The 19,371-nt window shown below is 48.1% G+C and overlaps 1 protein-coding gene across 1 annotated transcript in view; it reads right to left on the bottom strand.

The window, feature by feature from the left end:
* LOC116968217 (CUGBP Elav-like family member 4) overlaps positions 1-18,891 on the bottom strand; it is a 122,598-nt gene extending 103,707 nt beyond the window's left edge. Inside the window, exon 1 of the mRNA XM_033014883.1 lies at positions 18,848-18,891. The gene's annotated coding sequence lies outside the window, so the exon portion shown is untranslated. The remainder of the gene's footprint in view (positions 1-18,847) is intronic.
* Between the last annotated feature and the right edge of the window lie 480 nt (positions 18,892-19,371).

Below are 19,371 nucleotides of genomic sequence, written 5' to 3' on the forward strand. Positions count from 1 at the left end.
GGATTGGGAGGGGTCTCACAAGTGGAATGTACAGCGTAAGTTCACGAGATTGATCCCTGGGATGGCGGGACTGTCATATGAGGAACGATTGAAAAGACTGGGCTTGTATTCACTGGAGTTTAGCAGGATGAGGGGGGATCTTGTAGAAACATATAAAATTATAAAAGGACTGGACAAGCCAGATGCAGGAAAAATGTTCCCAATGTTGGGCGAGTCCTGAACCAGGGGCCACAGTCTTAGAATAAAGGGGAGGTCATTTAAGACTGAGGTGAGAAAAAAACGTTATCACCCAGAGAGTTGTGAATTTGTGGAATTCCCTGCCACAGAGGGCAGTGGAGGCTAATTCACTGGATGGATTTAAGAGAGAGTTAGATAGAGCTCTAGGGGCGAGTGGAGTCAAGGGATATGGGGAGAAGGCAGACACGGGTTATTGATTGGGGACGATCAGCCATGATCACAATGAATGGCGGTGCTGGCACGAAGGGCCGAATGGCCTCCTCCTGCACCTATTGTCTAGAAGGGGCGATCGATGGTCGGTGTGGACTTGTTGGGACGAAGGGCCTGCTTCCAATTTGTATCTCTAAACTAAACTAATCTGGGACATCTCCAAAAGTGAACAATTCATCGCAAGATGACACCAAGTCCCGAAATAGAAGCTCGCACTTCAGTAGCTGACTCAGTACAAGGTTCTATCTTTGTTAAGCAGTATTAGTCATGCCAATCACAACAGTGAGAAGACGGATAAGTGTTGCTGAGACTGGAAGCATCCCCTCATGCAACATATGTTTTTTTTCCCCACTTGTAGTCTGTGTGATCTTCAGTCGCTGATAACCAAAATGTAGCAGCACAGAATGTTTAAGAAGGAACTGCAGATGCTGGAAAAATCGAAGGTGGACAAAAATGCTGGAGGAACTCAGCGGGTGAGGCAGCATCTACGGAGCGAAGGAAATGGGCAACTATTCAGGCCAAAACCCTTCTTCAGACAAACCCTTCTATGGACACTAAAGAACTGGAGTATCTCAGCTCAGCGGGACAGGCAGCATCTCCAGAGAGAAGGAAGAGGTGACGTTTCGGGTCGAGACCCTTCTTCAGGCTGACGTGGGGGTGGATGGGGGAGAAGAAAGGAAGAGGTGGAGATAGCGTTAGTGTGCGGGGACCGCTGGTCGGAGTGGACTAGCTCTCTCTTGAAAGCATCCAGAGAACCTGCCTCCACCGCCCTCTGGGGCAGAGAATTCCACACTCCAAAGACTCCTGTAAATTGTTCCCAGCAGGGAACTAGCATAAGGGTGATTGCTTGTCGGCATGGACTCGATGGGCCGAAGGGCCTGTTTCCGCGCTGTATCTCTAAACTAAACCTGGAATGTTCGCAGGCTGGTTTGATAAGTCTTCAATCAGTTCTAACTTGCCCTGTCTGTTCCAAGGTCACCCAAGGTTATGCTCAATGCCAGAGGTGTCTCTCATCACATCTAGCGTGTGATGAATCATCCTCCAAGGATCAAAATCAATCAGTACATTCAGCATCCAGTCAATGCAGACTCCCGCAACCATCTCCTTCGCCATTCTCAGGTATAGATTAGCAACAGCTCTTCTTTAAAAGGGATCTACGTTTCCTTTGTGTATGCTCAGTCACACTTATTAACCCAGACACAAACACCTAATAATGGACCGGTTGTGAAAGTTGGTAAAACAGTGCAGCAGCTAAATAAGGAAAGGACTTTGTTTCGTTCAGTTCAGTTTAGTTCAGTTATGGACTATAGACAATAGACAATAGGTGCAGGAGTAGGCCATTTGGTTTAGTTTAGGCCATTTATGTTTAGTTTAGAGATACAGCGCGGAAACAGGCCCTTCGGCCCACCGAGTCCGCCCCGACCAGCGATCCCTGCACACTAACACTATCTTACACATTAGGGACAATTTGCACATAGACCAAGCAGACCTGGAGAGTGGGAGGAAACCTGAGCACCCGGAGAAAACCCAGGCGGTCACGGGGAGAACGTACAAACCCCAGCCAGACAGCGCCCGTAGTCAGGATCGAACCCAGTGGTGGAAGGCAGCATCTCGACAGATGGCACAATGGGCTAAGTGTTCGGCTGGCAACCGGAAGGTAGCCGGTTCGAATCCCGCTTGGAGTGCATACTGTCGTTGTGTCCTTGGGCAAGACACTTCACCCACCTTTGCCTGTGTGTGAATGTGTGAATGTGTGTGAGTGATTGGTGGTGGTCGGAGGGGCCGTAGGCGCAGAATGGCAGCCACGCTTCCGTCAGTCTGCCCCAGGGCAGCTGTGGCTACAGAAGTAGCTTACCACCACCGAGTGTGACTGAGGAGTGAATGAATAATGCGATGTAAAGCGCCTTGAGTATTAGAAAGGCGCTATATAAATCCCATCCATTATTATTATTATCTCCACTGCTGAGCCACTGTGCTGTCACAAGATATTCATAATAGGATTGTTAAGGGTTTGGACACGCTAGAGGCAGGAAACATGTTCCCGATGTTGGGGGAGTCCAGAACCAGGGGCCACACAGTTTAAGAATAAGGAGTAAGCCATTTAGAACGGAGATGAGGAAACACTTTTTCTCACTGAGAGTGGTGAGTCTGTGGAATTCTCTGCCTCAGAGGGCGGTGGAGGCAGGTTCTCCAGATACTTTCAAGAGAGAGCTAGATAGGGCTCTTAAAGATAGCGGAGTCAGGGGATATGGAGAGAAGGCAGGAACGGGGTACTGATTGGGGATGATCAGCCATGATCACATTGAATGGCGGTGCTGGCTCGAAGGGCCGAATGGCCTACTCCTGCACCTATTGTCTATTGTCTATTTGGGACCCTTCCTCAGACTGGGCTGCATTCACAATTCTCTGCATTTACTGAAAGGCCAGGCGTGAGTGGGCATGATTTTATTTGGCTTAGTTGTCCTGAAAGCCAATCCCATCGACAACTCAGAACCAGCTCAAAGTGCCATCAGTCATCCCATGACTGGTTATTCAACTTGAGCCGAAAAAAACACATTTTCTAAACTTTCTAGTCTCACAGAAAATCAATGTGATAGATAACTCCTTGAGATTGCAAAATACATTGGGCGCTGCTCACCGACTGATAAAATGCACTTTGATGATGTGGAACGCTTATTTAGTGATAAAGGCACTTTTCATTTCTTCTGCAGAGTGTTATTTTTATATAGTTTACTTTAGTTTAGTTTAGAGATATAGCACAGAAACAGGCCCTTCGGCCCACCGAGTCCCCCCCCCCCCCCCCCGACCAGCGATCCCTGCACACTACCCTACACACACACCAGGGACAATTTTACATTGACACCAAGCCAATTAACCTACAAACCTGCACGTCTTTGGAGTGTCGAAGGAAACCGAAGATCTCGGAGAAAAACCACGCAGGTCACGGGGAGAACGTGCAAACTCCGGGCAGACAGCACCCCTAGTCGGGATCGAACCCTCGTCTCTGGTGCTGCAAGCGCTGCAAGGCAGCAACTCTACCGCTGCGCCACCGTGCCGGTGAAGATAGGGGTTAGACACAATAAGCTGGAGTAACTCAGCGGGACAGGCAGCATCTCAGGAGAGAAGGAATGGGTGACGTTTCGAGTCGAGACCCTTCTTCAGACTTCTTTGTTCCCCTTGACTCTAATACAATTCAAAAATCGATTGCATCCAAGCATGGCCTTTGAGACTCATTACTAATATTCGTGTTTAATTCCAGATTTATTCAATTATCTGAATTTAATTTCCCCAGCTGGTCTGGTAGGATTGTAACTCTCATCTCTAAGTCAATAGTCCAGATATCTGGATTTTGAGCCGATGAATTAATCATCGTGCCACCGTATGGAACGCAACGGTGGCGCAGCGGTAGAGTTGCTGCCTTGCAGCGCCGGGGACCCGGGTTCGATCCCGGCTACGGGTGCTGTCTGTACGGAGTTTGCACGTTCTCCCCGTGACCTGCGTGGGTTTTCTCCGAGATCTTCGGTTTCCTCCCGCACTCCAAAAAGACGTACAGGTACTGTATGTAGGGTATATACGTAGATCTTATTGAAACATATAAGTTTATTAAGGGATTGGACACGCTAGAGGCAGGAAACATGTTCCCGATGTTGGGGGAGTCCAGAACCAGGGCCCACACAGTTTAAGAATAAGGGGTAGGCCATTTAGAACGGAGATGAGGAAAAACTTTTTCACCCAGAGAGTTGTGAATCTGTGGAATTCTCTGCCTCAGAGGGCGGTGGAGGCAGGTTCTCTGGATGCTTTCAAGAGAGAGCTAGATAGGGCTCTTAAAGATAGCGGGGTCAGGGGATATGGGGAGAAGGCAGGAACGGGGTACTGATTGGGGACGATCAGCCGTGATCACATTGAATGGCGGTGCTGGCTCGAAGGGCTGAATGGCCTACTCCTGCACCTATTGTCTATTAAGTCTATTGTTTAAGAAGGAACTGCAGATGCGGGAAAATCGAAGGTACACAAAAAAGCTGGAGAAACTCAGCGGGTGCAGCAGCATCTATGGAGCGAAGGAAATAGGCAACGTTTCAGGCAGAAACCCTGAAGGAAATAGGCAACGTTTCAGGCCGAAATCCTGAAGGAAATAGGCAACGTTTCAGGCCGAAATCCTGAAGGAAATAGGCAACGTTTTGGGTCGAAACCCTTCCGGGTTTCGGCCCGAAACGTTGCCTATTTCCCTCGCTCCATAGATGCTGCTGCACCCGCTGAGTTTCTCCAGCCTTTTTGTGCACCGTCTATTGTCTATTGTTTATTTAGCTTGGTGTATGTGTAAATTGTCCCGAGTGTGTGTGTGTGTAGGATAGTGTTAGTGTGCGGGGATCGCTGGTCGGCGCGGACTCGGTGGGCCGAAGGGCCTGTTTCCGCGATGGACCTCGAAGTTAAACCAAACTAAACTAAACAAGGTGAAGATTGACATTTCTGCTGAAAGCCGCGATGCAGAAAATGAGCGGAAATACAAACGTTGGCAATTAAACAGAAACTGAAGGTTCTTGATAGAATTGATCTCCAGTTTGTGTAACGTTCAGATGGGGCAATTTAACCTCTGCTCCTTCTTTAATCTCCCAACAATGAGAGAGTTAAGGCCGCTTTGTTCTCAGTGTAACAAAAAATGCTCGCTGCCTGACGGAATTAACGGATGATTAAGCAGACAAACTTAGTTAAGATCTTAAAGGGAATGATTCATGGATTTTTGTTGTTGTTCACTGGAGTCCTCTCTCTTCCTTTGCTCCAAAGTACAACTTCAAGTAGCCCCGGCATTTCCCTCTATCGCTATCCCTCCCCCACCCAAGTCGCACCAGCATCTCATTCCCACCTAGCAAGCAGCTAACAATGGCTTGGTTCCTTCATCATTGTGACTTTTTTGCATATCTTTCATTCATTGTTCTTTATCTCTCTACATCACCATCTATATCTCTCCTTTCCCATTTCCCCTGACTATCAGTCTGAAGAAGGGTCTCGACCAGAAACGTCACCCATTCCTTTTCTCCAGAGATGCTGCCCGTCCCGCTGAGTTACTCCAGCATTTTTGTGTCCACCTTCTGTTGAAACCAGCTTCTGCAGTTCCTTCCGACTCGATTCACTGGGTCGCCCGTCTCTGTAATCCCAGTTTCACATCCTACACACTGGGGGGCAATTTACTAGCCTGTAGGTCTTTGGAGTGTGGGAGGAAACCGGAGCACCTGGAGAAAACCCACGGGGAGAACATGCCAACTCCGCACAGACAGCACCCGAGGTCAGGGTGGAACCCGGGTCTCTGGCGCTGTGAGGCAGCAACTCTGATTTATTCCCTTTGCCAGTGGTGTATCCTCTCTTGCAGCCCCCCCCCCCCCCCCCCCCCCCCATAGGGTGGTAAGGGGGAGAGGAGAGGGAAAAGGGGGGGGGGGGAGAGGGAGGGAGGGAGAGGGGGAAAGATGGGGGAGAGATGGAGAGAGATGGGGAGAGAGGGAGGGAGAGAGGGAGGGAGAGGGGGGAGAGAAGAGGGGGGAGAGAGATAGAGGAGGAGAGAGATAGAGGGAGGAGGAGAGAGAGGGGGGAGAGGGAGGGAGAGGGGGGGAGAGAGAGGGAGAGGGGGAGAGAGAAAGAGAAATCTGTGTGTAATAAGGCAATTACATTGGTCTGGGAAGACTTTAAATGAGACACTTTTGCAGGGTAGCGGTGAGAACAGGTGGTATCACAAACCAATCATGTATTTCTCTATCAAACGATGCTCCCTGACACGATGTCAGGCTGAATACTAACAGAACCATTAGATGTTCGGCACTACTCTCTGCCGGTCCCACACTGTATCTATTCTCCACATCACACCCATGTGTTAGGAATACCAGGCAAGGCACCAGACAAAGCAGGCAATGCATAAATCACACAGCAAAGCAATTTAGTCCGGGGTAAATCAAGCCCAGGGATTATTTCCAGATGAAATGAGGCCCGTCACAAAACCAGCCCATGTACTTGCTCACACTACTCAGGGTGAAGTGAGGGTGGTTCTTCCTTGCTTCAGTCACACAAGGAATGGTATCGCATCGTGGAGCGAGCATTTGCTTCCATTTCCAGCGCACGGTGGAAACTTTATGGGGGGCACGGGGACGCAGCGGGTAGAGCTGCTGCCTCACAGCGCCAGAGACCCGAGTTCCATCCTGACCTCGGATTCGGGTGCTGTCGGACTGAAGAAGGGTCTCGACCTGAAACGTTGCCTTGAGGCATCAGCTGGTGGTCAGACCACTTACGGTCGAACCCTCGTCAGTGGTTACGATGGCTGTCACGTGACGTCATGGGGTTAAGGGGAGTGTGTGTGTGTGTGTGTGCGCGTGTGTGCGCGTGCGTGTGTAGGAGTGGTGCGTAATTGCCTGTGTGTTTGGAGGGGAATGAAGCGTGCATGTGTGTACATACATGGAGGTTTGCATGTGCCTGGTATACATGAGTGTGAGTGCATGCGTGTGCGTGGGATGTTAGTATTTATTCGAGATGTCAGTATGCATCTTGTATGTGTGTCGTTTGCTATTTGTAATAATGCACGCGTACATGGGCTTGTTTCCAACATACATGTGTTTGAGTGTGTGTATGAGGGTGAGTGTGTGTGTGAGAGTGTGTGTGTGTGTGTGCACGCACACTCACGCACACACGCACATTCACACACACACGCACATTCACACACACATGCGCACTCACACTCACACTCACAAACACATACTCGCACGCACACACGCACACTCACATGCGCACTCACACACACACACACACACACATGCACATACACACGCAAACATTCACACATGCTTGCACACACACTCACATGCACACACACTCCCACACGCACTCACGTAAACAATTCCACACTCACACACAAACACACATGCATGTGCGTACCCCTCACTAATGAACAGGCGCATACACACGTGTGCGTGTGCGTTACCTCCAGTGTCCGCGGGCGATCGTAGGTGTGAGCGGATTCGACAGCGATGCCCCGTTAATCCGCGCTCTGTCCGCGGGGTCGGGGAGCCGGGCTGCGATGCGATCTGGTGCAGAACAATGAGCTGACGACCTGGACAGGCCATCTATTTATTGTAAGAGTAATTGGATGCGTTTGACATCAGGCTGGAGACAGCTCGCCAAATCGTGGTGGGTGAGAGAAACAAACAGATGCTGTTTAGATAACAAAACCTTTCTATCAGACATGCCCAAGATGCGAGCCATCATTTAATGCAGAGTGGAACATACGAGATTGAGGTCAGGCCTATTAAGACCCGGTGATGAAAAATGTGTGCTCCTTTACCTCGTAAAACACTTGCACAACTTTAAAGAGTAAATTCATCGCTTTGTGTCTAATTACGGCAAGGAATTGGCATTCTGAAGGGAGGTGGACGACAGAAGAATTGTAATAGTCTCATTTCCAAACTTGGCATGGCTTGTTCAAAGGTGGACACAAATAGCTGGAGTAACTCAGCGGGACAGGCAGCATCTCTGGAGAGAAGGAATGGGCGACGTTTCAGGTCGAGACCCTTCTCCAGACTGATGTCAGTCAGGGGAGTGGGCGGTATGGAGCAGCACGGAGCGACTTCTACTCAGCGGCTGTGGGAAACCATCTTGTCCGGAAATATTACCATCTGGTTTGGGAATTGCTCTGCCCAGGACAAGAAGGCTCTGCAGAGAGTAGTGCGTTCGGCCGAACACACTATGGGAACTTCACTCGCCCCCCTGCAGGAACTATACATCAGGAGGTGCAACTCCAGAGCCAACAAGATCATGGGAGACCCCTTCCACCCCTGCAACGGACTGTTCCAGCTGCTACGGTCAGGCAAACGCCTCCGTTGCCATACGGTGAGAACGGAGAGGTTGAGAAGGAGTTTCTTCCCAGAGGCCATTCGGACTGTAAACTCCTATCTCACCAGGGACTAACTTTACTGAACCTTTTTCCTTCCAATATTTAATATGTAAAAGAATATGTGACTGTGTTTGTAGTTTGTTTGGTTGTTTGTTTGTTTGGCTTTTTGCACAGAGTCCGCGAGCATTGCCACTTTTCATTTCACTGCACATCTCGTATGTGTATGTGAGAAATAAACTTGACTTGAATGTAGTCGGAGACAGTAAGACTGGTGGGAGATTGGAGGAGCAGCACCTCATATTTCGCTTGGATAGTTTACACCCCAGCGGTATGAACATTGACTTCTCCAATTTCAGGTAGTCCCTGCTTTCTCCCTCCTTCCCCTCCCCTTCCCAGCTCCCCCACTGTCTCCGCCTCTTCCATTCTTCTTCCCGCCCCCCCACCCCCACATCAGTCTGAAGAAAGGTCTCGACCCGAAACGTCGCCAATTCCTTCGCTCCAGAGACGCTGCCTCACCCGCTGAGTTTCTCCAGCATTTTTGTCGACCTTAAATTCGGTACACGTGACAATAAACAAAACAGATTAGGGATGGGTGTTGGGTCGGGCATGCAGCAGAGACCACGGACAACAAGCCAAGACAGAGTCAATAGAATCTTTTAGCTGTTGAAATGAATTTGTTTTTATACGCCGGTTACATACATATTAAATTAAGAAAGGCAATGGCATCAAATTTGTTTTATTCCGAACTCGTTTCTATTGAAGTGCGCGCTGATGTTGGTATCGGCAGGCTTGATTAGACATGTAATCTCGTGTGAAAGGGAATGAGCAGGAAAAACAGAGAATAAATGAGCTCTTCACTGCTAAAGTGCATGGATGCCATTAAATTAATTGTTTCCATTCATGGGTGACGTCCATCAGATGCTGTTATGGTTGGACATCCGCAAAAGTGCTTCACGCTACCTATCAGTAATTCTTCCACTGCCTGCTCCCCTGTTCACTGCCCCCCCCCTCACCACCAACCTCCCTCAATCCCCCCCCCAACCTCCCCCCCATCACACCCCCCCTCCTCACCCCCCCCTCATCACCCCCCCCCTCACACCCCCCCCCTCCTCACCCCCCCCCCTCAACACCACCCCCCTCAACACCCCCCCCTTCAGACTTGCCCCCCCCTCACACCCTCCCCCCCCTCACACCTGCCCCCCCCTCACACCTGCCCCCCCTCACACCCCCTGCTCTCGACATGGAGCCGCTGCCTTGCTGTTTTAGCGACCTGGATTCATTCCTGGCCTCTGGGGCTGCCTGTGTGGAGTTCGCCCGAACCCCCTGCGACTCTAAGCTATTATTGTTTGAGCACTAGTTTAGTTTAGTTTCGTTTAGATTAGTTTAGTTTAGTTTAGAGACACAGCGTAGAAACAGGCCCTTCGGCCCACCGAGCCCGTGCCGACCAGCGATCCCCGCACACTAACACTATCCCACACACCCACCAGGGACAATTTTCACATTTACATGCAGCCAATGAACCTACAAACCTGCACGTCTTTGGAGTGTGGGAGGGAAACCGAAGATCTCGGAGAAAGCCCACGCGGGTCACGGGGAGAAGGTGCAAACTCCGTACAGACAGGGTCAAACCCAGGTCTCTGGCGCTGCAAGCGCTGTAAGGCAGCAACTCTACCGCTGCGCCACAGTGCGCGCCCACGAATTGCCAAACAGGAGAATCTAGGCTGTGTACGTTTGTTGTAAAATCAACTTCTAATTCAAGATTTGGAAACGGCAACTCATGTAAGAAGCGGGAGAACAAAGAAGGGACGAGGTTGAGCTTTTTGTCGCCTTCCATCACAGTGAGGAATGTGGAGGGGTCACTGTGGTGGATGTTTATGTTAAAATGTATTCTGTGCGTTCCGTTGCGTTTTATCTGTATGACAGACTTGGCAAAAGAAATTCTGTGTATGTTGCAAAACATACGTGGCTATTTTTTTTCAATTCAATTCAATTCAATTCAATTCAACTTTAATGTCATTGCACAAATACTGAGTATGGGTACAACGAAATGCAGTTTTGCGTCAGTCCGTAGTAGTGCAATATAGAAATTAAAAAAAAAACTAAAAAAAAAACCGGCTATTAAGCCGTTATTGTATTGTATTGTATTCGAGCGCCCCTGGTTTCAAAACGCGAATGTGAACTCGCGCGAGTGGATGAACAGCATGGACACGTCGGGCCGAAGGGCCTCCTTTCACGCTGTCTCTTTCAATCAGTCGACGTGGGCCATTTCTGGTCCCAGTGCAGAACCTGTAGCACTCTGTAAACATTTGGAATTTGCTACTCTGGAGAGCTGTGAATGGAGCTACTAAGTATATTCAAGGATTGAATTGATTCTTGGGCCACAGGGAAATGAAGGGTTGTTCTCTGAGCTAATTGTGTTTCCTGCATTGTTCCCTATAGACATCGTATCAATGGAGTAAATGCTATCTCTGCACAGAAAGCTCCCATGAGCTGCAAAGTGATAATAACCAACTAATCTAATCTTTTATGATACAAAGCCAAGGATTAAAATCAACGATTCAATGACTCGATGATATTTTATTCTCGCATGTACCTTTAGTTTAGAATATACAGCATGGAAACAGGCCCTTCGGCCCACCGGGTCCGTGCCGACCAGCACACTAGCACCACCCTACACACACTAGGGACAATTTACAAGCCAATTAGTCTATAACCCTGTGAAGCAGCATCTATGGAGAGAAGGAATGGGTGACGTTTCGGGTCGAGACCCTTCTTCAGATCCATTCCTTCTCTCCATAGATTATGCCTCACCCGTGGAGTTACTCCAACATTTTGTGTCTACCTTCGATTTTACCAGCATCTGCAGTTCTTTCTTACACAGCCTGTAATCCTGTACATCCTTGGAAGAACTCTAGGTGCTGTGAAGTGCTTTCTTCTGCATACAATACGGTAAATTCACACTGCAGGCCTCAACTAGGCAGTAGACAGAAAATGGCAGAGTAACTCAGCGGGACAGGCAGCATCTCTGGCGAACATGCACAGGCAAACGTGGTGGGGACCCATAGGTCTCTGGGCGGGGCCCTTCCTCAGTCTGAAGAAGGGTTCCCGACCTGAAAGGTCACGGAGGCAAACATAGACACAAAAATCTGGAGTAAAGGGCCTGTCCCACTTGCATGCGTTTGGCGCGACCAACCAGAAGCGGAGTTCACGCAAAGTTCGCGCTAAGTACGAGTTAAGTTCGCGCGTGACGTCATTTACGTCATGCTTACCAATCAGCTGGGCAGTAGGCGGGCCGAATGAATTTGGGCAACGCCATGCCGGGCGGTGATGTCATCACGCAATGCCACGCGCTAGGCGTACACCGTCAAGACGCTGCGTACGACCGCAATGCGCCTGCGTGCCGACAGGCCGTTGGCGCGCGAAGATTTCGGCCACGGCAAGAATTTCGGAGCCCCGCGCGATGTCGGGACCAGCCCCGCACAACTCCGCGCTTCTAAGTGGGACCATACGTTGCCCGTACGCCTCAAGCGACCACGAGGTTGCGTAATTTGCAAGCCAAGGTCGCGTAAGTGGGACAGGCCCTTAACTCATCGGAAAGCTGGAGTAACTCAGCAGGAACCTCACTCCCTCTGTCAAGCAAGAGTCCCAGACTTCCCAGCCAAGTTTACCTGGATATCACGCAATTACATTCAGCTCCATAAAAGCTTCCAGCTGTCCATTGAATTACGTGTGTTGTTCACTTTGATGGCCTCTCCCTGGTAACAAACAGTGTCTCGCTCATCTTCACATTAGACACTTCTATTTGACCTGCCAGCTTGAGGAATAATTTTCATCTGAATAACATCAATGTGACTTGATTTCAATCAATGGAATACATCCATTTCAAATCGCTTCCTAAGTGCTCATGTATAAAAAGAAATGTTTTGAAATAATCATAGAAAAATAATATGAATGGTTGAATTTGCATTTGTCCATTTATGTGGCTTCTATTTCAATACTTTAATGAAGCCCTTAGCAACGGGTTTGAATATATTCCAACGTCGCTTTGTTCTCTTAGTTTTGTTTAGTTTAGTTTAGTTCAAAGCCCTGTCCCACTGTACGAGTTCACTCCAAGAGTTCTCCCGAGTTTGCCCTGATTCGAACTCGGGGATTTACGGTAATGGTACTCGGGGCTCTCGTGGACATTTATCAACATGTTGAAAAATCTTCACCAGTCTTCCCGTGCTTACCTGCCGTTAGCGAGTCTTCCCGAGTACCTGCCGTTAGCGTTACGAGCCGCTAAGAGACGTCCCCGAGCTCCGACGTACCCGCTACGTCCATTCTCCGCGCTTACCACGAGTTTGATTTTTTTAAACTCGGGAGAGCTCTTGGAATGAACTCGTACAGTGGGACAGGGCTTTTAGTTTAGAGAAAGGGCGCGGAAACACCAAGTCCGCACCGACCAGCGGTCCCCGCATATTAACACTATCCTACACACACTAGGGACAATTTTACATTTACACCATGCCAAACTACAAACCGGTACCAGGAATTGGCAGACGAGTTGAACAGGTACTTTGGATCTGTCTTTACTAAGGAGGACACAAACAATCTTCCTGATATACTAGTGGCCAGAGGATCTGGGGTGACGGAGGAACTGAAGGAAATCCACATTAGGCAGGAAATGGTGTTGGGTAGACTGATGGGACTGAAGGCTGATAAATCCCCAGGGCCTGATGGTCTGCATCCCAGGGTACTTAACGAAGTGGCTCTAGAAATCGTGGATGCCTAGGTGATCATTTTCCAATGTTCTATAGATTCAGGATCAGTTCCTGTGGATTGGAGGGTAGCTAATGTTATCCCACTTTTTAAGAAAGGCGGAAGAGAGAAAACAGGGAATGATAGACCAGTTAGCCCGACACCGGTGGTGGGGAAAATGCTGGAGTCAATCATAAAAGATGAAATAGCGGCACATTTGGATAGCAGTAACAGGATCGGTCCCGAATCAGCATGGATCATCATGCTTGACTAATCTTCTGGAATATTTTGAGGATGTAACTAGGAAACACACACCCACGCACACGCACACACGAACACACAGACACACGCACACACACATGCACACATGCACACACACACACACACACACACACACACACATCCCTCAGCTAGCATTGACTGAGAGAAAAATCTCTTTCGCAATTGTCTCAAAGTAATTTGTGGCTTTTTCTTCCCCGTGTAATGAAGGATATTTCTCTTCCCCAAATTACAAAAATGAAAATATTATAGACACACAGATTCCCTTTATCTTAGCTCGGGACTTAAGCAAATATCACAGGAATCACATTAACTGTGCACACATCATTCTCTGGCCGAGAGGGACACTTTAACAATAATACCACGCGCTAAATGTCATTAAACAAGTTGAAATGAAAATGCCTGGTGTTTCTGACAAAGAGTCGGATTGTAGTCCAATTACTGGAGTAACGAGTACAGATACGCGGCAGGGTAGATGTGAGTTCAAATCCCACCATGGCTCTTATTTTAGTTCATTTCAGTTTAGTTTATTGTCACGTGTACCGAGGCACCGGAGTGAAGCTTTTGTTGCGTGCTAACCAGTCAGTGGAAAGACAATACATGATTACAATCGATCCATGTACAGCCTACAGATACATGATAAGGGAATAATGTTTAGTGCAAGGTAAAGCCAGCAAAGTCCGATCAAGGATAGTCCGAGGGACATCGGAGGAAGCTAGTAGTTGAGCACTTCTCTCTGGTTTAGTAATTATATAATATTGGAATTTTATTTTAAATAATAATGACCTGGAAAGCTAATGGATTATCGCGACGGAATCACACATTTATTGAGTTCACTACTATCCATTAGACCATAAAATACCTGGGCAGCACGGTGGCGCAGCGGTAGAATTACTGCCTTACAGCGCCAGGGACCCAGGTTCGATCCTGACTACGGGTGCTGTCTGTACAGAGTTTCTACATTCTCCGAGATCTTGAGTTTTCTCCCCCACTCCAGGTTTGTAGGTTAATTGGCTTGGTGTAAACCCCCTATGCACCAACTCCAAACCTTCCACGTCCTTCCAGTAATGAGGTGGGCAGAGCTGCATGCAACACCACCAAATGCAGCCTAGCTGTTGGCGCAGCGGTAGAGTTGCTGCCTTGCAGGGGCCAGAGACCTCGGTTCGATCCCAACTAGGGGTGCTGTTTGTACGGAGTTCGTACGTTCTCCCCGTGACCTGCGTGGGTTTTCTCCGGGTGCTCCGGTTTCCTCCCACACTCCAGAGACGTGCAGGTGAACTGGTTTGTGTAAATTGCAAATCGTGCGTGTAGGACAGTGTTAGTGTACGGGGGGGGGGATCGCTGGTCGGCGCGGACCCGGTGGGCCGAAGGGCCTGTTTCCGCGCTGTATCTCTAAACTAAACCGTGAGTGCTGGCGGCTTCTTCTCCGTCAGGTACCCTGATAGGCGGTGTCAGCATTCATCACAAAATACTTCGATCACGATGCCTTTCTCTGGACATAATTCACAACAAAACAGGTGAATAACACGGAGAAAGTCCGCACCTGATTCATTTTCTTATCTCTATTTTCATTACATTCGATTTGACAGCTCCTATATCGTGATGAATGTGTTCACCCACTGAATCTGAGCCACATGTCCAATACGTCTCTACGATCGTTCTGGCCACTTCCCAATACCTGCCACTTCCATTGCCTACTGAGGAACGCCATTAATTTATGCAGCAGAGCAGTAGAAATGGGAAGTGAAAGGTTTGCTCGAGTGGATCTTGAAACTGTAAGACATTATCCCAGCCGCCTGAGTCTGAGCCTACATAATGAGCAAATAGCATCCTGACCCACCCACACTAGGTGTACCAGGATGTTGCCAGGTCTAGAGGGTGTGAGCTGCAGGGAGGGGTTGAGTAGGCTGGGACTCTATTCCATGGAGCGCAGGAGGATGAGGGGCGATCTTATAGAGGTGTATAAAATCATGAGAGGAATAGATTGGTAGATGCACAGAGTCTCTTTTGTTGGTGTTTTTATCATTAATGTTTTATTATTATTAATGCTTAGTGTTTTCTGAGTTATTCGTAACTGTCACTGTATGTCATAGAAACATAGAAACATAGTAAATAGGTGCAGGAGTAGGCCATTCGGCCCTTCGAGCCTGCACCATTCGCCATTCAATATGATCATGGCTGATCATCCAACTCAGTATCCTGTACCTGCCTTCTCTCCATACCCCCTGATCCATTTAGCCACAAGGTGTGGCCCTTGTGACCAAGAAACCAAGAACCAAGAAGAATATGATCATGGCTGATCATCCAACTCAGTTTCCTGTACCTGCCTTCTCTCCATACCCCCCCGATCCCTTTAGCCACAAGGGCCACATCTAACTCCCTCTGAAATATAGCCAATGAACTGTGGCCTCAACTACCTTCAGTGGCAGAGAATTCCACAGATTCACCACTCTCTGTGTGATGTTGTTACTTGTGGGCGGAGCACCAAGGCAAATTCCTTGTATGTGAATACTTGGCCAATAAACGCACTTACTCTTGCCCAGAGAAGGGGAATCGAGGACCAGTGGACATAGGTTCAAGGTGAAGGGATAAAGAATCTGAATGGGTAATCCCAAACGTCACCTATTCCTTTTCTCCCTGTCTGTCTGCCTGTCCACGAGAGCCCCGAGTACCGACGAGCGGCCATTACCGTAAATCTCCGAGTTCAAATCAGGGCAAACTCGGGGAGAGCTGTTGGAATGAACTCGTACCGTGGGACAGGGCCATGAAGAAAAGTCTAGTGTTGGCATTTAACAGCGCGGAACAGGTCCGTGTGGCAATCTGAAATTATCTTTGCTAAACTATGACCAAAATTGAGTGATTCTCTTGTGCAATGAGACGTAACGGCAAATATATATGTTGTTAAACACATAATCTAATTGGTTGGACTAATTAGTCGTGTCACCAAAGACGGATATTGTCAACAATCTCATTAGGGAGTTGTTTTCACCAATGTGATAAATAGGTTGAGTGACTTTAGAATTTCGAGCTTGGAGATAGAAACAGGCCCTTCGGCCCGACAGGTCTGCGCTGACCAGCGATCACCGCATACACTCGCACTACCCGACACACCAGGATGTACAAATTACAATTTACACCAAGCCAATTCACCTACAAACTTGTACGTCTTTGGAGTGTGGGAGGAAACCGGAGAAAACTCACGCAGGTCACGGGGAGAAGGTGCAAACTCCCGTACAGACAGCACCCGTAGTCGGGATCGAACCTGGGTCTCTGGTGCCATCAGGCAGCAACTTTACCCCTGCACCACCGTAAGACGAGACCAGATATACAGTGGAGTCTAGTCGTTCTTTAGGCAACGATCTCATAACAGATCAGTCATGATTGAATGTTTAAGAAGGAACTGCAGATGCTGGAAAATCGAAGGTAGACAAAAATGCTGGAGTAACTCAGCGGGTGCAGCAGCATCTATGGAGCGAAGGAAATAGGCAACGTTTCGGGCCGAAACCCGGAAGGGTTTCGACCCGAAACGTTGCCTATTTCCTTCAGGGTTTCGACCCGAAATGTTGCCTATTTCCTTCATGGTTTCGGCCCAAAACGTTGCCTATTTCCTTCGCTCCATAGATGCTGCCTCACCTGCTGAGTTTCTCCAGCATTTTTACATAAAAACATAGAAAATAGGTGCAGGAGTAGGCCATTCGGCCCATCGAGCCTACACCGCCATTCAATATGATCATGGCTGATCATCCAACTCAGTATCCTGTACCTGCCTTCTCTCCATACCCCCTGATCCCTTTAGCCACAAGGGCCACATCTAACTCCCTCTTAAATATAGTTAATGAACTGTGGCCTCAACTACCTTCTGTGGCAGAGAATTCCACAGATTCACCACTCTCTGTGTAAAAAATGTTTTTCTCATCTCAAAAAACCTTTGATGTCTACCTTCGATTTTCCAGCATCTGCAGTTCCTTCTTAAACATTGAATGGTGGGGTAGACTTGATGGGCCGAATGGCCTAATTCTACTATCGCATGGTCTATATAACAAATTCAAGGCAGGACATTTGTCATTATTTCTGTCCTAGCCAAGTAGAGGTTAATCCTGGCCAAACATGTCCAACCTTTGGCCGAGGTTCATGAGTGATTGAGTAAAAAAAGCAAGTCCATCTCTCCTTCTCAGACAGCAATCGCTACCTGTCTCAGTGCTCACCATGTCGACAAGAAGAGGAAACAAACACTAGTAAACCATTAGCCTGCCTCAACAATGAATCAAAGAGGGACGTTGTTTAGACTACGTTAGATTAGACTCATCGATTGTGATGTTGATGGCAACTGTTTCGACACATTGACATTGCCAACTGCAAAGAAAACCTGCATTTCGTTTAATTCACTGGGATTTAGAAGGATGAGAGGATATGTCAAAGAAACATATAAAATCCTTAAAGGATTGGACAGATGAGATGCAGGAAAAATATTCCCCATGTTGGGGGAGTCCAGAACCAGGGGTCACACAGTTTAAGAATAAGGGGCCATTTAGGACTGAGATGAGGAAAAACTTTTTCACCCAGTGAGTTGTGAATCTGTGGTAGACAAAAGTGCTGGAGAAACTCAGCGGGTGCGGCAGCATCTATGGAGCGAAGGAAATAGGCAACGTTTCGGGACGAAACCCTTCTTCAGACTTCTTGTGAATCTGTGGAATTCTCTGCCACAGAAGGCAATGGAGGCCAATTCACTGGATGTTTTCAAGAGAGAGTTAGATTTAGTTAGATTTAACGGAATCAAGGGAAGTCTTTTAGGACCGAGATGAGAAAAACATTTTTCACACAGAGAGTGGTGAATCTGTGGAATTCTCTGCCACAGAAGGTAGTTGAGGCCACAGTTCATTGGCTATATTTAAGAGGGAGTTAGATGTGGCCCTTGTGGCTAAAGGGATCAGGGGGGTATGGAGAGAAGGCAGGTACAGGATACTGAGTTGGATGATCAGCCATGATCATATTCTTCTTGGTTCTTGGTTTCTTGGTCCTCCAAAATATTCCAAATGGAATTTAAACTGGAGGTGGTGAAGGGAGGGCTTAAGCCATATTGAATGGCGAATGGTGCAGGCTCGAAGGGCCGAATGGCCTACTCCTGCACTTATTTTCTATGTTTCTATGTTTCTATGATATGGGGAGAAAGCAGGAACGGGGTATCGATTATGGATGATCAGCCAGGCTCATATTGAATGGCGGTGCTGGCTCGAAGGGCCGAATGGCCTACTCCTGCACCTATTTTTCCATGTTTCTATGCTATCCAGGACTGTCAATAAAGCAAAAAAAATTTGCCCACTTCCCCATCGAGAGAAGGGGCATGAACGAGACAAATTACTTTTCCCTTGGCACAGAATGCCATTTGACAGGCATCGATTGCAATCCTTGTCGAGACACAATGCGACATAATGCAGTGGCTTATCCAGCCCGAGCTACACAGACTGGCGGGAGGTTAATTTTACAGGCAATGGTTTAATTTTTGATTTAACAGCCTACCTCCACGACCTTCACTGTCAGCTGGCTTCACCTGAATCGGTCGGTTCATCTGCAAGAGGGAAAGAGAAAAAAAAAATTTGATATTGACTCCAAGTAACCCTTGCTTTCCCTCTCTCTCCATCCCTCCCCCTTCCCAGGTAGACAAAAATGCTGGAGAAACTCAGTGGGTGAGGCAGCATCTATGGAGCGAAGGAATAGGCGACGTTTCGGGTCGAGACCCGGAAGGGTCTCGACCCGAAACGTCACCTATTCCTTCGCTCCATAGATGCTTCCTGGTCTCGACCCGAAACGTCACCTATTCCTTCGCTCCACAAATGCTGCCTCACCCGCTGAGTTTCTCCAGCATTTTTGTCTACCTTCGATTTTCCAGCATCTGCAGTTCCTTCTTAAACATAAAATCCGTATAAAACATTAGTAAATTACTGGCAAGAGCATCATAAAGTATATACAAATAAGCAATAAATGGTTTAAAATCCAGAATAAATGATTGTACGCACGATTATATTTTATATCTGTTAGCTTGG

Source organism: Amblyraja radiata, chromosome X (assembly GCF_010909765.2).
Source record: "Amblyraja radiata isolate CabotCenter1 chromosome X, sAmbRad1.1.pri, whole genome shotgun sequence".
Classification (NCBI taxonomy): Eukaryota; Metazoa; Chordata; class Chondrichthyes; order Rajiformes; family Rajidae; genus Amblyraja; species Amblyraja radiata.